The sequence below is a fragment of the Alexandromys fortis genome, unplaced genomic scaffold (assembly GCF_014885135.2).
Source record: "Alexandromys fortis isolate MF-2015 unplaced genomic scaffold, M_Fortis_MF-2015_v1.1 scaffold_95, whole genome shotgun sequence".
NCBI classification, from domain to species: Eukaryota; Metazoa; Chordata; class Mammalia; order Rodentia; family Cricetidae; genus Alexandromys; species Alexandromys fortis.
In genome coordinates, this window is record NW_026067990.1 from 6,393,757 (window position 1) to 6,410,439 (window position 16,683).

Consider the following 16,683-nt stretch of genomic DNA (forward strand, 5'->3'; position numbering starts at 1 on the left):
TGGATGGAGGGGGGAGGACCTTGGACTTCCGACAGGGCAGGGAATCCAGACTGCTCTTCAGACTGGAGTGGGAGGGGGAGAGGAGTGAGAGGAGGGGGAGAGAAATGGGAGACGGGGAGGAAGCGGAAATTTTTTCAATAAAAAATAAATAGATAGATAGATAGATAGATAGATAGATAGATAGATAAATAAATATGATCTTTAAAAAGCACATTAGGGAATACTTTTCCTTGGCATTAAAGAGCATGATGTGCACTGAATTGTGTTCTCTGAAACTGATGTGTTAAAGTCTTAGCCACCAATGTTCTATTTGTAGATGGGCCCTTGGAGACATAATTAGGTTTACATGTGATTGTGAATGTGGGAACCCCTGAGATTAGCACCACAAACCCAAAAGGAGGGCCCCCAAAGAACAGCCCTCATTCCCTCCCCTCCCCTTCCCTCCCCTCCCCTAATCTTCCTTCTTAATCTCTCTGACTTGTAGAGAAGCTTGCTATTTTCAAGCCAGGAAGAAAGCAGTAGACACAACTATGTTAGCACCTTCAAACCCATGTGCCTGCAGACCCATGTAAAAGTGTGTTTCTGTTTCCCAGGTCATCCTGTTTATAGCATTTGTTGTGGCAGCCCAAACTAAGAAAAAAAACTTCATCAAATATGAAGGTAAAATCCTAAGCAACCTCCACCTTGATCAGTGAAGTACGGTGAGAAGCTAACTGGCTAAGACATAATGGGACACTCACCAACACACACACACACACACACACACACACACACTGTCTTTAAGAGACTGAATCAACTTTCTCACAACCACTGCACAGCAGCTGCCCCCGCTCCATATTGACTTTGAATGCACCTACAACTATCACTAATGATGCTGCAGTGACAAGGAGATACAGGAAAAAATAATCACCAAAGGCAGCAACAAGGCGAATAAAATGCCATGTGTAAATTGTCACTACCATATGATGTGCGAGGCAAGATGCTTAACTATGATGATCATTGACAGAATCTGCTTAGGAAACAAGGATCAAAATGGAGCATGTAACAGTATAATTGCCATCTCTTTGTGCTGGAGTTAAAACGTAGAGGAGAATGCAGATACAAAAGTTAGGGAATACTGCAGCTACAGAGAGCATAGCAGTTAGTTGTCTCCTTCCTGCTCTTCATTATAGTGCACAATCTTTGCCAAGGTGAAACCTATGAAGAACATAATTATATATAGAGAGGATAATATGAGATACTCACCCAGGAAATAACAATGCTGTCAGCAAAAAAAAAAATGCATCTTCCAGCTTACACTTTTAAATGTTGAGGAAGTAAAAAGCAGAATAGTTACTGAAATGCCTTGATTGAAACCGTTTTACAAATACTGTAATGTAGCCAGGTGGTGGTGGCGCACACCTTTAATCCCAGCACTGGGGAGGCAGAGGCAGGTGGATCTCTCTGAGTTCAAGGCCAGCCTGGTCTACAGAGTGAGTTCCAGGACAGCTGAGGGCTGTTACACAGAGCAAACCAGGTCTCAAAAATTGAAATTAAATTTAAAAAATACTGAAGTGTAATCAGTACATTACAACTGTACTATAGGGTAATAGTACAAAATTAAAATTGAGTATGTTGGCTAAAATTCCTTGTAATTTTTTCTGATCTTTTTCTTTAAGGCCTTTTAATTTCTACATTTAACACACCAACTTTCTGGAATAATAACCGTGGTAATGCTTACTCTTGCACATCTTGGCAGACACATATACAGCAGGGATTTCCAGTAAGAGCTACAGCAGAAGAGCATAGTTCATTAAGGAACTTTGATCAGCAGGGGTAAGAAACCCCAGGCCAGCCAGAACTGAAGGCAAAAAACAAAATGGGGGCTGCCTGAGAACAGCCTCCAGCTTTCTGGGACTTTAAATATTATACCACTAATGCATTATGTAAAAAAAAAGACAAGGAAATGTTCTAAGAGAAGTACTTAAATCATATTGGAAACAAACAATATTCAGTTATCTACTTCCCTGACCATTTAAGTGAAAAGATTTGATTTTCAGTTAAAGGTATGTGGAAGTTTTATAGTTGAATTAGTCTTTAATTTCACTCGGTCAAAGTCACACAGTTTCCCCTTCCCTATTCCAATAATCATGCCAAGACTAGCAAGTTATTTTTCCCTTAAAAATTTCTTTTCTCGGCTGGGTGGTGGTGGAGCATGCCTTTAATCCCAGCACTCAGGATGCAGAAGCAGGTGTACCTCTGTGAGTTCAAGGTCACCCTGGGCTACAGAGTGAATTCCAGGACAGCCAGAGATACACAGAGAAACCCTGTCTTGAAAAGCAAACAAAAATATTCTTTTCTCTGTATTTTGTCAAAGTGAGGACTAAAAAATTCAAAGGAAGACAGTTTCGAGAGGGGGAAGTGTGTTCACATTGGACTTTTAAAAATGCCGTTGACCTTCGAAATATCTAATAAGCCATTTTCTGCACACCTTTGTTCATAAAATTATTGCTTTGGCCATTGAGAAGTGACAAGCTCCATTCTGAGCTCACAAACTAAGACAGCACATTCTCTTAGTCATTTTTAGACTACCTTCTAACAATGCAGTTCAAGAACTGGGCATGGTAGCACATACCTGGAGTCCCAGAATTTGCGAAGTGAGGGCAAGGGGATCAGGAGAACAAGTCCATGGCTACATACAGAGATCTAGACCGTTCAGTGCTACAGGAGACAGTGTCTCAAAAATTAAAAAAGGAGAAGCCTGGGGATTGTAGCTTAGTTAGTAGTGCACTTGCCTCGAAGGCTAAGCCCTGGGTTTGATTTCCAGAGCTTCACAAAATGGTTGCGGTGACATGTGTCTATTTGTGGTACCATCACGTGGGAGGAAGAGGAAAGAGGATGACAAGTTCAATTTCATCCTCAGCTACATGAAACCAACTAAGTAAATGCAAGGTTAAAAATAAAAATTAGAATGTCATTTCAATCGGACACTTAAAGATCTGTTCTTGTAGGCTGAGGCCATAGCTCAGTCTGCAAAGCGTTTACTTTGCAAGTACAACGACCCAAGTTCGATACCGAGAACCAGTGCTAAAATATTTGGACATGAGCTGGAGAGATGAATCAGCAGTGAAGAGCACTGGCTGTCCTTCCAAAGGACCCAGGTTCAATTCCCAGCACCAATATGACAGCTCACACCTGTCTGTAACTCCATTTCCAGGGCTTCTGACACACTCCCATATATATGCACTCAGGCAGAATGTCAATGAACATAAAATAAGTTTCGTGGGAGCCTAGGCAGTTTCGTGGATGCTCACCTTACTAGACCTGGATGGAGGTGGGTGGCCCTTGGACTTCCCACAGGGCAGGGAACCCTGACTGCTCTTTGAGCTGACAAGGGAGGGGGACTTGATTGGGGGAGGGGGAGGGAAAGGGGAGGCGGCGGTGAGGAAGAGACAGAAATTTTTAATAAATAAATAAATAATTAATTAAAAAAAATATCGAAAGGGCCAGGCAGTGGTGGCATGCATCTTTAATCCCAGCAGTGGGGAAGCAGAGGCAGGAGGATTTCTGTGAGTTTGAGGCCAGCCTGATCTACAGAGCAAGTTCCAGGACAAGGTTAGTCCGAGAAACCCTGCCTCCAAAACAAATTGGACATTGTAGAGCATTTCGAGTTCCAGCTCCGGGGAGGTAGACAGATGGCTCTCTCGGGTTGATTTTGGCTGGACAGCCTACTTTAGTTGGCAAGTTCCAGGCCAGTGAGAAAACTTGTCTCAAAAAGCGAAAAAAATAAACAGAAAAATCAAAACCATGCTCTGAAGCTTGCCATACTATTTCAAAATGGTAGCCTTTGTTTCAGGTGTCCCCAGTCCACTGAAAATACTCTACTCGTACCAATTTTCAACAATGCATCTCTCTACCTTATAAAGTAAGAAATATATGGTGTTTTAATTTTTTATTTTGTTTTGCTTTTTGTTTAAGACAGGGTCTCACTATGGATTCTGGCTGTCCTAGAACTCACTTTGTAGATCAGGCTAGCCTAAAATTCACAAATCCACCTGTCTCTGCCTCCCAAGTGCTGGGATTAAAGGCGTGCGCTACTTTGCCTGACTGTGCCGAAGCTTTTAGGCAAATTATTTAGAACTTATGGGGGAACATTCTCATACACACATCCGGCATTTGAAAAGACAGAAATATAAGTACTAAAAACCATGAATTTTCTTAAAATTGAAGGTACACTTTACAAAATTATTTTGTACTTATAAATCAAAGTCTAACACATGTCAACACCTCACCACAAATGTTTAGGCTATACCTGAATGTACTCACATAAAGAAAATAATGTCATTATGAAAACTCGTGTTCCTTGGAAGAGAAGGACCAACAGCAACATTCCATGTTCTGGGAGCTTGAATTCATTCCCATGAATTATTCTCCATCCAAACTGCCTCCAGTCATATACCTGCAAGTAAGAAATTCTGTAATAAACATGTTAGTTAATATGACAAGTTACATAAAAGGGAATTTTCCACTCAAGACAAGCTAACTGGAAAGCAATGGCTATGGATTGCTTTGGCAGGTTTCTGTGAGCCTGCTACATGAATAAATCCGTCACTTAAGTTATGTTTTGCATTAGTGTGGTGTGTTAATTATATAGAGCACACAGTTTGCTGTGTTTTCATAAAGAAAGCAAAGTTATTTAACCTAAGGAACTCAACAGAGTCATAGAAATTTAAAATTTGTCAATATGCAAACTTTTACAAGAACCAAGATAGTAAATATGGTATAACATAAATTATACTACCCTGCAACATTGGTAATTCTATCTCATTGTTTAAGTCAGTTAAGAGTTTCTTAAAATGATATTTTAAGTCATCAGAAACACCTATCAAATATAACCAGAGTTATTGCCCAACAACCCTTTAAATCAACTTGTACTTTTAAACAAACTCATACAACGCTATACTTTCTGACTGTATAATTCAGTGCTTCTCAGTCTGTGGGTTGCGATCCCTTCAGAGTCAAAGAGCTGTTTCACAGGGACCATTGGAAAACACAGATATCTACAATACGATTCATAACAGTAGCAAAGTTACAACTATGAGGTAGCAATGAAAATAACTTTATAGTTGGGGGTCACCACAACAGGAGGAATTGTGTGAAAGGGTCACAGCAGAAATATGTATAGTCAAGGTACTACACTCTAAGTAGGAATTCAGTAGCTGACAACTAAGCAGAATATATATCATGTTGAATCAAAATGTGCAGTTCTACTTATAGGAAGGTTTACATGATTGTATTTGGCGATACCTTTACAGATACTCTTTAAAATGAGGATAACCGCCAGTCCACACAAGGAAAGTACCACAAAAAAGGGAGTTTATGAGTCTAGAAAATTTTGGAAAAAAAAAGTTAGAGTTGGCCAGGTGGCTCAGCAGATTAATGTACCTGCTACCAAGACTGAACCTGGATTTGATCCGGGGACCCATATGGTTGAAGAAGGAAACTGACTCCTTAAAGTTGTCCTCTGCATCTCTCTCTCTCTCTCTCTCTCTCTCTCTCTCTCTCTCTCTCTCTCTCTCTCTCTCTCTCTCTTTCACACACACACACACACAATATGAATAAATAAAAGTAAATGCCTGTGGTGGTTTGAATGAGAACAGCCCTTGAGGGCACATATATTTGGATGCTTAGTACTTAGTTGGTGGATGGATTAGGAGGTGTGACCTTATTAGAGGAGGTATGTCACTGGGGGTGGGTTTTGAAGTTTTAAAAGCCCAAGCCAGCTCCAGTTTCTCCCTATCTGCCTCCGTCTTGCTGATAAGATCTAAGCTGTCCAATCTAAGCTGTTCACTACTGACTGATCCAGTAACAAGCCTGTCTGTCCACCGTGATGGTCATGGACTAACCTCTGAAACTGAAAAGCAAGTCCCCAATTAAATGCTTTTTTTAATAAGTTGCTTTGGTCATGGTGTATCTTCACAGCAATAGAAAAGCAACTCAAGAAAAATGCAGCCGGGAGGTGGTGGCGCACGCCTTTAATCCCAGCACTCGGGAGGCAGAGGCAGGCAGATCTCTGTGAGTTCGATACCAGCCTGGTCTACAAGAGCTAGTTACAGGACAGGCTCCAAAACCACAGAGAAACCCTGTCTCAAAAAAAAAAAAAAAGAAAAGAAAAATGAAATAAAAAAGTTCAAAGAAAAATGTTAAATTTCTTTATTAATTTTGATTTATTTGTTTTGTGGTTTTTTTTTGAGAAGCTGAATTTTAAATTTACTTCACATACATGTAATGCAATTTTAGCATGTTCCCCCATTACATTATACTGCTTCCCTTCTGCTCTCACTGGTCACCCACCTCTTCCTACCTAGTTTCTCTTCTGCTCTTGTTTATTCATTCATTCATTCATTCGTGAATTTCATTATGGTTGCTTATAGGATCCTGGGTAAAGAATAAGGAGACTTGGGAGTATGGTCTCCATACCATTGGCTACACACTGAAGAAAATGTCTCTCCCTCCCCAGCAACCAGGGAAGGGCAGGGTTTCATGAGCTACCCTTACTCTCTTATGGATCCTGTGTGTGTCTGGGGGAGGGGGAGTCTGCTCATGAGCCCTTCCCTGCCTGTGACAGGATGTTGTCAGGCCCAGTCTTGTGAGGGACTTCTGACAGGAATCACAATTGATTTCAAATTGCTTAATTGAATATTAAATAGAAAATATGTGAGCTATAAAAGAAAGACATCCAAAATTATTACTCAATCTATCCATTTTCTAAGGTTAAATTTAGACCACAGACTAAATGCATCCAGGGCAGACATATTTGTACACTCATGTGGTTCTAACATTTAGAAGGCCAAGACAGAGAATCATAAGTTTGAGGCCAGCCTGGGCATGTTGGTGAAGTGCTAGCTGTATAAGCATGAGTTACCACACTTCACTTCAGAATTCTTTTAAAAAAAAAATGTCAGACTATTAAGATAACTCAGTGAGCAAAGACACTTGCTGAGAAGCCTTAAGACCCAAATTAGATCCCCATAACCCACATACTGAAACAAAGAACTGAATCTCACAAATTGTCCACTGATATCTGCATGCATGCATGATAAATGGTTTGTTTTTGTTTAAGAATTTTAAATGATGTGTTTTGATCAAGTCTCCCCCATTCACTGCCTTCCAGCTTCCCCCTATATCTCCTGAGCCCAGCACCTTTCCTTCCCAGCTTCATGTGTTCCTTTTCTGAAATCCCACCGAGTCCACTTGATGCTGCCTGTCTGTGTACCGACTAGATCATGGGTAGCCTCTCGGGTACCACATCTCTAAAGCAAACTGACTCTGCCTCCCCCAGCAGCCGCCAAGTAACAACAGCTCCTAAACAAGAGGGAGAACTTAGTGAGTCTCTCCCTCATCCCTGCTGGGATTTGGGCTGGCTCCATATCTTGCAACAGTTGTGGCAGAAATAATGAATAATTAAAAATCTATGCCAAAGGTAAAATTAATATCACAAACTTAATTTTGGATCATGGCACTGTGGGATAAAGTCCAGGAGTCACAGGCTTACTGACCTCTTAGTCAATAGACTAAGACTTTTATATTTGTGAGAGTCAGAGCAAAATCTCCAAGGATGCCTTATCTATTAACTATTACTGTTTATAAGACTAAACCTCTTTCTTTTAAATCCTAAAATCAAAACCAATTGCTTTCGCAATCTGAGCCAAATCTACACGATTAAAAACTTACTGGTTAATGAAAAGGCTGGAACTATTTTCCTGAGACACCAAAAGGAGTAACAGTAAAATACATATGGCTCACAACAATTATTGTATATTTTAAAACCAGAAAATAAAGTGACATGTATATGAATAGGTATTCCAATTGCCCCAATGCACATGCACTGAAATGTCACACTGTCCCTGTAATAAATACAATTACTATGTGGAGATTTAAAATAAAATATATAAGCCAGGAGCAGTGATGCAGGCCTATAATTGCAGTATGCAGGAGGGTTGAAACTTTCAAGACCAGCTTACCCTACAGAAGAGACACTATCTCAGAATAATAAGATAGGTATGGATATGCATACTTGTAACCCCAGCATCTGGGGGTAGAAGCAAGATTACAAGTTCAAGGACCACCTAGTCTAAGAGATGCTATCTTTGAAAAAATAGGAAATCTCTGTGTCTGTCTCTATCTCTGTGTGTTACATTCTCTGTTTCTCTGTCCGCATCTCTCTATGTCTGTGCCTCAGTCTCTCTCTGTGTATCTCTGTATCTTTCCCTGTGTGTGTTTTAAAATGAAAAATAACAAATAAATCTTTTTCCAAGGGAATTTCTGGGTATGATCAACATAGGATGCTTTCTAAACGAAAGACTTCTCTAGAAATTTCCTGTATGGTAGAGGAAAGGGAAGAACATGAATAAAGATAAGACCATATTCATTTTCTCTCTCCCTCTGTCCCTTCCTCCTGTGACAGGGAGTATCTTGCTTTGTACCTCAGGCTGACCTCAAAACTATGACCCAACTGCGTCCATGCTAGGATCTGAGTGTGTGCAACCGCACTCGGGTAAGACGCTAGTCTCATTTTAAAGGCAGTGGGGACATAAGAAAAATCAACACCTCACAAATATTCTAGCACAGCGTGACCCCTTTCCTGACTTCCAGTTTGCTTTTACAGCTTTCTCCTGGCCTCAGTTGCTTTACTCTAGGAAATGGGAATGATGGAACAAATTCTAAATATGTACCTTCATTTCTTCTCTGCATGACCTCCTAAGCTGTTAGCTTTTCCTCCTCGCATTGCCAGCTCTTCCTAGCAACCCCAATCAATGTGTATTCAGTGTGTCCATCCTTCAGTTCCTAAAACTGAAACTGCCCCTTCCTGGCCAGATTTTTTCAGGAGCCTTCAAAAGGGTCAGACTACATAATTGAAAATCAAGATCTTTTACTTGGAAGATACTATAATGGAGGATTCATTTAAGCAGAAACCTTTCTGCTTCATTAACCACTTGGAAATGGTAGTAGCACTCGGGATAACAGGAACTAAAAGAAAATCCTGTCGAATAACCAGACTCTCACTGCCAGACATTATTTCCATACAATCCTCCAGTTTGTAGAACCTGCCAATTTGAAATCTGTTAGTCCGTCACGTTTGAACTGACCCGAAAACTTCTTCTCTACTGGTTAGATTTCATTGTGCCAAAAGTGCCAGGCAGGCTTCTAGCAGAGAAAAGTCTCGAACATACCCATAGCCAACTCTGCATGCTCCGCTATTGACATGCCAGGCAAGCTGTGCCCATGACTAAGACAGTGGCAGGAAAGTTATTAGAGAAACCAGTTGTTTGGGGATTAGATTTGAAGCCTGTTCTACAGGAAGGAATTTAAGCCTGGTAGTAAACAGCTGGTCAAAAGCTCATAATGGCCACGGAGGGCTGAAATTTAAATGTCATGCTGTTAAACAAGCCTTCTAAATATTTCTGTTTATACCCGTAGATTAGTGCTGCCCTCAGACATGACCATAGAAGCTTCTGTCTCCGGTGGTCAGCAATTGATAGACTCATCGCTAGTCAAAATGCTGAGAATAAGCATCTATTGAGTGGTCAGCCATAAGTGGGATATTTATATCATCCCTTGCCTGCAAGGAAGCACCACAGCAGAGAAATGGAGAAAAAAATATAAGAGCCAAAAGATAGGGATGAATACTGTCTTTGGGATATAACATAGCCATTATACCAAAAAATCTCACTGTTCCAGGTCAAGTTAACAAGATCAGTCAGTCAACATTCCAACAATCATCACAAATTGTACTCAGGAGGTTATTAGCACAACAAAGAAAGTACAGAAGAACGATTGGGACATGTCAGGGTGGCTCTGGTAGAAAAAGGGGAAGTTGGGAATGTGCATGATCACATCCTTCCCCCCACCACTCTCTGACTGTCTGTCTCAAGTTTTCATGACATTCCTACCTTCCTCTACCCAGTTACTTACATTTTCTTATTCTTGGGTTTGCTCAGCCCATCTGAGTCCACGGACAAACAGCCCCTCACATTTTGTTTGCTGTTTCACCCCCTCCTGCCTATTTCTTACAAGTTGTCTGGTCTATCCTCCTGCTTCTGTCCTCCACGTTCTGGGATTACTAGCGTGTGTCACTATGGCCAACTCTGGTTTTCATCCATTACATAAAGCCTACTTCCTCAATTATGTTCCGCCAACCACCTCCCATGTCGTCTATATGAAGACGCAGAATCTATGGCATCACAGCTTCCTTTCTTTTCAGCATAAGCATTAATTAGTATATGTAAAATATATTTCTTTTCGCCAGATATGTTAGGAGGTAGAAGAAGTGAATGAGAGGGAAACTATCCCAAAGAAAATGCCACTCAGTATCATCCCAGTGACAAAATACCTTAACTTAAAAATAAATATACTACCCCTGGAGGTAAACAGGCAGGAGGAACCAAAGTTTCAAACCAGCCTGGGCTATACAGCAACTTCAAGGCAAACCTGGGATACATGAAACTGTCTCAAAACAATAATAGAAAAAGGATATTTATAGTAGGAGGATCCAACTAAGTAGTAGAGAACTTGCCTTTCATATACAAGATCCCAGGCTCAATCCCCTGTGCCCACCCTCACCTCAAAGATCTGAAAAAAAAATCATCATTTATGCTTGCTATCCTGCAGGTCCTTTGTCTTTCTTTTACAAAGTGCTTACCCAGTCCACTGAATGTTGATCTCAGTAGCAGACTCCAAATCATAATCCCATTCAGAAGACCACTTGGTCATTTTGCTTTCCTAAAATGAAACCATAAAATCAAACGACTAAACTTTATCTGACCATTTGAGATTTATGACTCAGAAGCATGTAGAAGCCTATTCTGCATGGGCCTTTGCCCCTATCCTTCCAGTTTCATGGAATCCTAATAGCTACTATTATATCTTAAGCTTCCTTTCACTCAGTAATGTTGAATTCATTACAAAAAAGAGGAGGCAAAAGCAGGTGGATCTCTGTGAGTTCAGAGCCAGCATGGCATGCAGAGCGAGTTCCAGGGCACACAGAAATACTCTGTCTCAAAAACAAAAAGGAAAAGGTCAAGGAAAGACCTAGAAAGAAAATTGTTGCTGTCCAACAAGACAGCATCTTTCTGCTATTATTTTTTGTGTAGTCTCAAGCCCATCAGGCACTCCCTTTACCCTTTTATCCTGACATCTTTCCATTTCCATTGGGACTTCTTATAATGCTTGCAAAAGTACATAAAATTTTACGTAATGAGTCCCTGTAATATTTGGAAAATTTAATCCCCACAACCAAAAGGCTCTTTAGGATAAGGATAGATGGTAGGGATCTGTGCTGGCATTAGAAAGAAGGAAATGCATTGACAAGTGACATGTCCAAGACAGAACTGACTTTAAAAAGGTGGGAAGTACATATGGCAAAATTATGCTCTCCTGCCCAGCAGGTACTTACTGCATGAGCAGGCCAGGTGAGTTTGATTCCCAGAACCAAGGGACAGGAAACGGAGAGCATAGACCCCACAAAAGCAGTCCCCTAACCTAAATACACACACACACACACACACACACACACACACACACACACACACACACGCACACACACACCAGGAACACATAATAATCATCTTTTACGTTCTCAAATCTCATTCCCTGCCCCCAGAAAGTTATATACCTATATGGCAGATGCAAATATTGTTCCGGAAGGATAAATTAGAAAAAAACAAAGGTTATGCTTTCAGAAAGACAAATCAAAGATACGAGAACAAAGGTAGAGAATTTCCTTATACTTTCCAATAGACAGCACCTGCAAATATTACAGCTGTTATCAATATTATTTAAGTTAAAATAAAAGACAACTTCTTTTACTATAACTCAACAACTTTGCTTCTTACAAGTTCATGTTATCCCCAGCTACATAGTTGAGTTCAAGGCAGCCCGCACTACGTGAGACCCCATCTCAAACACAAAAACAAAAACAAAATCTGGAGGAAAAAAAATCAGCTGTGTTTAAACATCTTTTTGTACTAAACACTGCCATCTGCTGGAAATAATAGGTCATAATGTGAATTAGTCATCCCGAAAATAATTATTTAAAAAATCTAAAGCGCTTGAGAACAATAACAAATATAAAAAGATAACGAAGTAAGAGAGAACCTTATTCTTAACTGCTTAAAATTAAAGAATTATTCTTGGTTTTTCTATCCCAAAGTATCAAAATCTTTTTGTAAACTAGCAATTCTCACAAAATAATATATGACAAATCGGTTTTTAATGTTGGTAACAGTGACACAGCAACGTGGGGGGAAACAAAGACTTCTTTATCCGTAAAATAGTACCCCGTGATGTGTCATCGTCAATAGAAATTATGCAGAGACTCAATTTTGTCAGGACTTCGATCGCTAGCCCAGTGGTTCTCAACAGGAGGAGCATCGCCCCCTATAGGGCATAATGAAAACATGCGTCTGCTACAGGCATTCAGAAGCCAGGTGTCCTGCAGGGCACAAGGAGATGACACAAAAGAAAACCCAGGAGAATTGTTCTGTGCCTCACACCTTTCAAAAGTCACGTACGTGAAAAACGGCTTGTGATTGCCTACCCTCTGAGTTCAACTTTGCTTCATAAAGTATTTTATATGATTTTAATATGTAATAAATATTCCCGCTCAAGAAGGTAACTGTCTTATTAAATTAGGAGGAAGTTGTACCGTACTTGTCTTGGCATGTTACCAAAATTGACTGACATTTCAAGAAGTCATAGCATCATTTGAAAAATAGCAGTATTTGGGCCAACAATTTGCAATATTCTTGTCTTCCCATTATCACACTTACAATGACTATACACATAGATGCAAGCATATAAAATGGATAAAATACACAAAGGGTATATTATTTTTTAAAGTTACTACTATCTCCCCTTTATGTTTTCGTTAGGATGTTACACTGGTATTTGTTAAAATTACATACACAGACAGATTTTTTTCCTATTAGTCACAACACAGAATAGTAAAAGGAGAGTTCCAAAACATTTGCTATTAAAGGGCCATCACTCTGAGAGACTTGAAACTCCCTGGTCCAGTGTGTCTCCCTCATTTTATTAGAAGGAAACTGGTGTCCCAAGCAAGGAGAAAATGAATGTCCTCAGAGTCCAACATTAGTTGGGCAAGCCAGACCCCAAAACTTGCAATTCATAATTCGCTATTGGCTTATGCTGTCTGAAAATCCAAACTGCTCTTCCCAATGAAATAATGCCATGAGGCTAAAAGTATAGCTCGGTGTTACAAATTGTGCCCCGAGTTCCACACTCCACACTCCACAAACGAACAAAGCATGCAGTGCATAAATGTAGGTGGCCTCAGGCTAGCTCACAAGCGGAGCTTCTTTAACTAGAATCCACACCAGAAACGTTTATCATTACCATGAAGCATAAAGATCTTTTTTTGGGAGTATGAAAACAATAGGGCCCGCATTGGCTCATGGAGGTGGAAAAAAACAGCGAGAGGCCTGTATAGGTCTGCACACACACACACACACACACACACACACACACACACATATGCCTTCTGCATATGTGTTATAGCTGTTACCTTGGCGTTTCCTGTCCTAACAGTGGGAGTAGGGTTGTCTCTGACTCTTTTGTCTCCTCTTAGGACTCTTTTCCTGCTATTAGGTCCGGTCTCAGTATGACAGCTTTGCCTTGTCTTATTGGATCTTGTTGTGTCCTATCTGGCTGTTTTCTCTGGGAGACAGACCTGCTCCTTTCTGAAGAAGAAACAAAGGGGGAGCAGATCTGGCAGAGGGGGCCTGGAAGGAGTAAAATGAAAGGAAACTGTGGCCAGGATATATTGGGTGAGAGAAGAATCTATTCCCACTAAAAATTTTAAAAAGAAAGCAGGGCCAGGCAGCGGTGGCATGCCTTTAATCCCAGCACTTGGGAGGCAGAGGCAGGTGGATGTCAGTGAGTTTACAGCCAGCCTGGTCTACAGAGCGAGTTCCAGGTCAGCGAGAACTGTTACACAGAGAAACCCTGTCTCAAAAAAAAAAAAAAAAAAAAAAAAAAAAAGAAAGAAAAACAGTAAGGGTTATTTTTGCTTGGTTGGGTTTTGAGTTGTTTGGGAAGTCACTGCATGCATATGACATATTTTGAACAAATTCATCCTCCACTACCCAAACTTAATTTACTTTCCCACACTAAATGGACCTAGTGGGTTAAATGAGAGTACATGAAGTATAATATTTGCTTTTGTTTTTAAATAGGCTTTCACTATGTAGCTCAGGCTAGCTTCCTGTTCATTATTGTTCTGCCTCAGGCTTTTCACTGCTATAAAACGATTTATAAGAGCATTAGGAATACATGGAATTTAGGCCAGTGTTCAACAGTTCATAATAAACTCAATATTCCTAATTCATAAGTGTAAAAATGAAGGCAATGAGTTCGCAATCAGAATTGAAATATTTGTCATAAAAGCAAAGCAGTATTCACTCAAATGCTAATATAATTGATTCGATCTTCCCTTTTGAATAAATGTATTCTAAACTGGTTTTGTATTACTTGAGAACATGTATCATTCTCGGAAGACATTAAAATACATTCACAAAGATTCTTAAATAAAAGGCGAAATAAGATCTAGGCATGATGGCTCATAGTGGTAACTGAAACACCTAGGAGGTTAAAGCAGAAGTCAGCATAAGTCTGTGCTACAGAATGAGTTCCAGGTCAGCCCATCCTACAAAGCGAAATTCTCTCTCACTACTTTTCCAAACCACGGGCAAACAAAACTCGAAAAACTAAAGATTATCATCCACATCTGAACTTCTCTGTGGCCAATATTTGCCTGATCGGGGGCTCGAACTACAATGTCACTCACAGTTCATAAACCCGTAAGTCTAGACAGCAGTTTGTAGGTGGCTGGCTGCCTTAGGGTGGCAGGGGAAACAGTCCCAGGTGCAGAGGTTGTAACTCAGGTGGTTAGGAGCATGTAGTTTCTACATGGCACTGACCTCCATTGAGTGGTTCAATGTGTGTACAGAATTTGGTTTTCCATTTATGCCCCTGTGCCATCCTCAGGTCAAGATTCTACCTGTGCCCCCATCCCATCTCCTGAATGTCTGTACACCAGAGGCATATGTAAGACTTCCATGGTTCAAAGCAGGATGCCGCACTGTAGTTCACCCAGTTACAGAGTCTAGAATCAATCCATGTCACAGGGTGTGATGAAATTTCCTATACTAGGAGAAGCAGGAAAAAATACGTGGAAGCCAAAGAGACAGGACCCATGTGGAGGTCCGTGCCTCCACCAAGAAAACAGCCACTAGTCACACGCGGCACCTCAAGTTTGACTCATGCTCACAGAAATAATCCTAAAGTAGTAACTTCAAAGTAGGTTTGATAAACTTCATATAAGGATAAAACTATATTTCTGTACCCCCAAAATATTAAACAAAAATAAGTAAAATAATATAAAAGCAAGCAGTTTACAAAAAAATGGGAACATCAGCGGGAATATTCATTAGGAAGCTTCATATGTGCATGTGTGCATATATGTATATAAACATACCAACCCCATAAAATTATCTGCTCTTTTACATATTCTAAAGAGAAGCATTAAATGACACGAGATGTGAACAAAACATGGTGGTGCACAGCTATAATCAGAGCACTTAAGAGGTAAGGGCAAGAGGATCTGAAATTCAAGGACAGATGGGATACGGCAGACACTGGAGGGAGAAGGGGAAAGCAGGAAGAGGAGGAGGAAGAAGAGAGGTAGAAGAGGGGGATAGGGATGGGGAGTGAGAGAGACAGACAGCTAGACTAATTCAAGTAGGAACCACGGCCTTATGCATGCTCTGATCTCATTCCTACAACTTTAGAGTGATGAAAAGCTTCAGCTTTAAGATAAATACATACTATTTATGTGTCTAGTCTATAAAAAGCAAGATGAGAGCATGGAATACTTGCCTCAAATTTCACAGAATATGTGTAGACCATTATAAAATTATTTGTATCTTCTTCAGTAATTTCTAAAGGGGGTTCATTGCAAGTTAGGTGATTTTTCATCTGTATGTTTATAGCTAATAAGAAAGAAAGGGGGAAACTTTCCATTACAGTCCTTATTTAGAGGACTTTTTAAACTCACTATCCACTGGCCTCCCCCTCTTGACTTGGAATATTGGAGTTACACTAATGATACTCACCTATAGTTCTTCATGATTTAAAATACATTTGTTCCTAAATGTACCAAACAAATGGGACTCTATATACTACCTAAAACTATGCTTAAGAACATTCCTGGCTGAGGAGTTCCATCCAGAGGGAACCTTCACCTGGCGATGGATTTCAGATAGAGACAGAGACCCACATTGGAGCACTGGACTGAGCTCCCAAGGTTCAAATGAGGATCAGAAGGAGGGAGAACATGAGCAAGGAAGTCAGGACAGCGAGGGGTGCACCCACCCACTGAGACCTTGGGGCTGATCTAATGGGAGCTCACCAAGGCCAGCTGGACTGTGACTGAAAAAGCATGGGATAAAATCGGACTCTCTGAATATGGTGGACACTGAGGGCTGATGAGAAGCCAAGGACAATGGCACTGGGTTTTGATTCTACTGCATGTTCTGGCTTTGTGGGAGCCTAGTCTGTTTGGATGCTCATCTTCCTAGACCTGGACGGAGGGGGGAGGACCTTGGACTTCCCACAGGGCAGGGA

At 40.6% G+C, this 16,683-nt stretch overlaps 1 pseudogene; it reads right to left on the reverse strand.

Annotated features, from left to right (window-relative positions):
* LOC126512134 (transmembrane 9 superfamily member 2-like) overlaps positions 1 to 16,683 on the reverse strand; it is a 140,231-nt pseudogene that overhangs the window by 49,675 nt on the left and 73,873 nt on the right.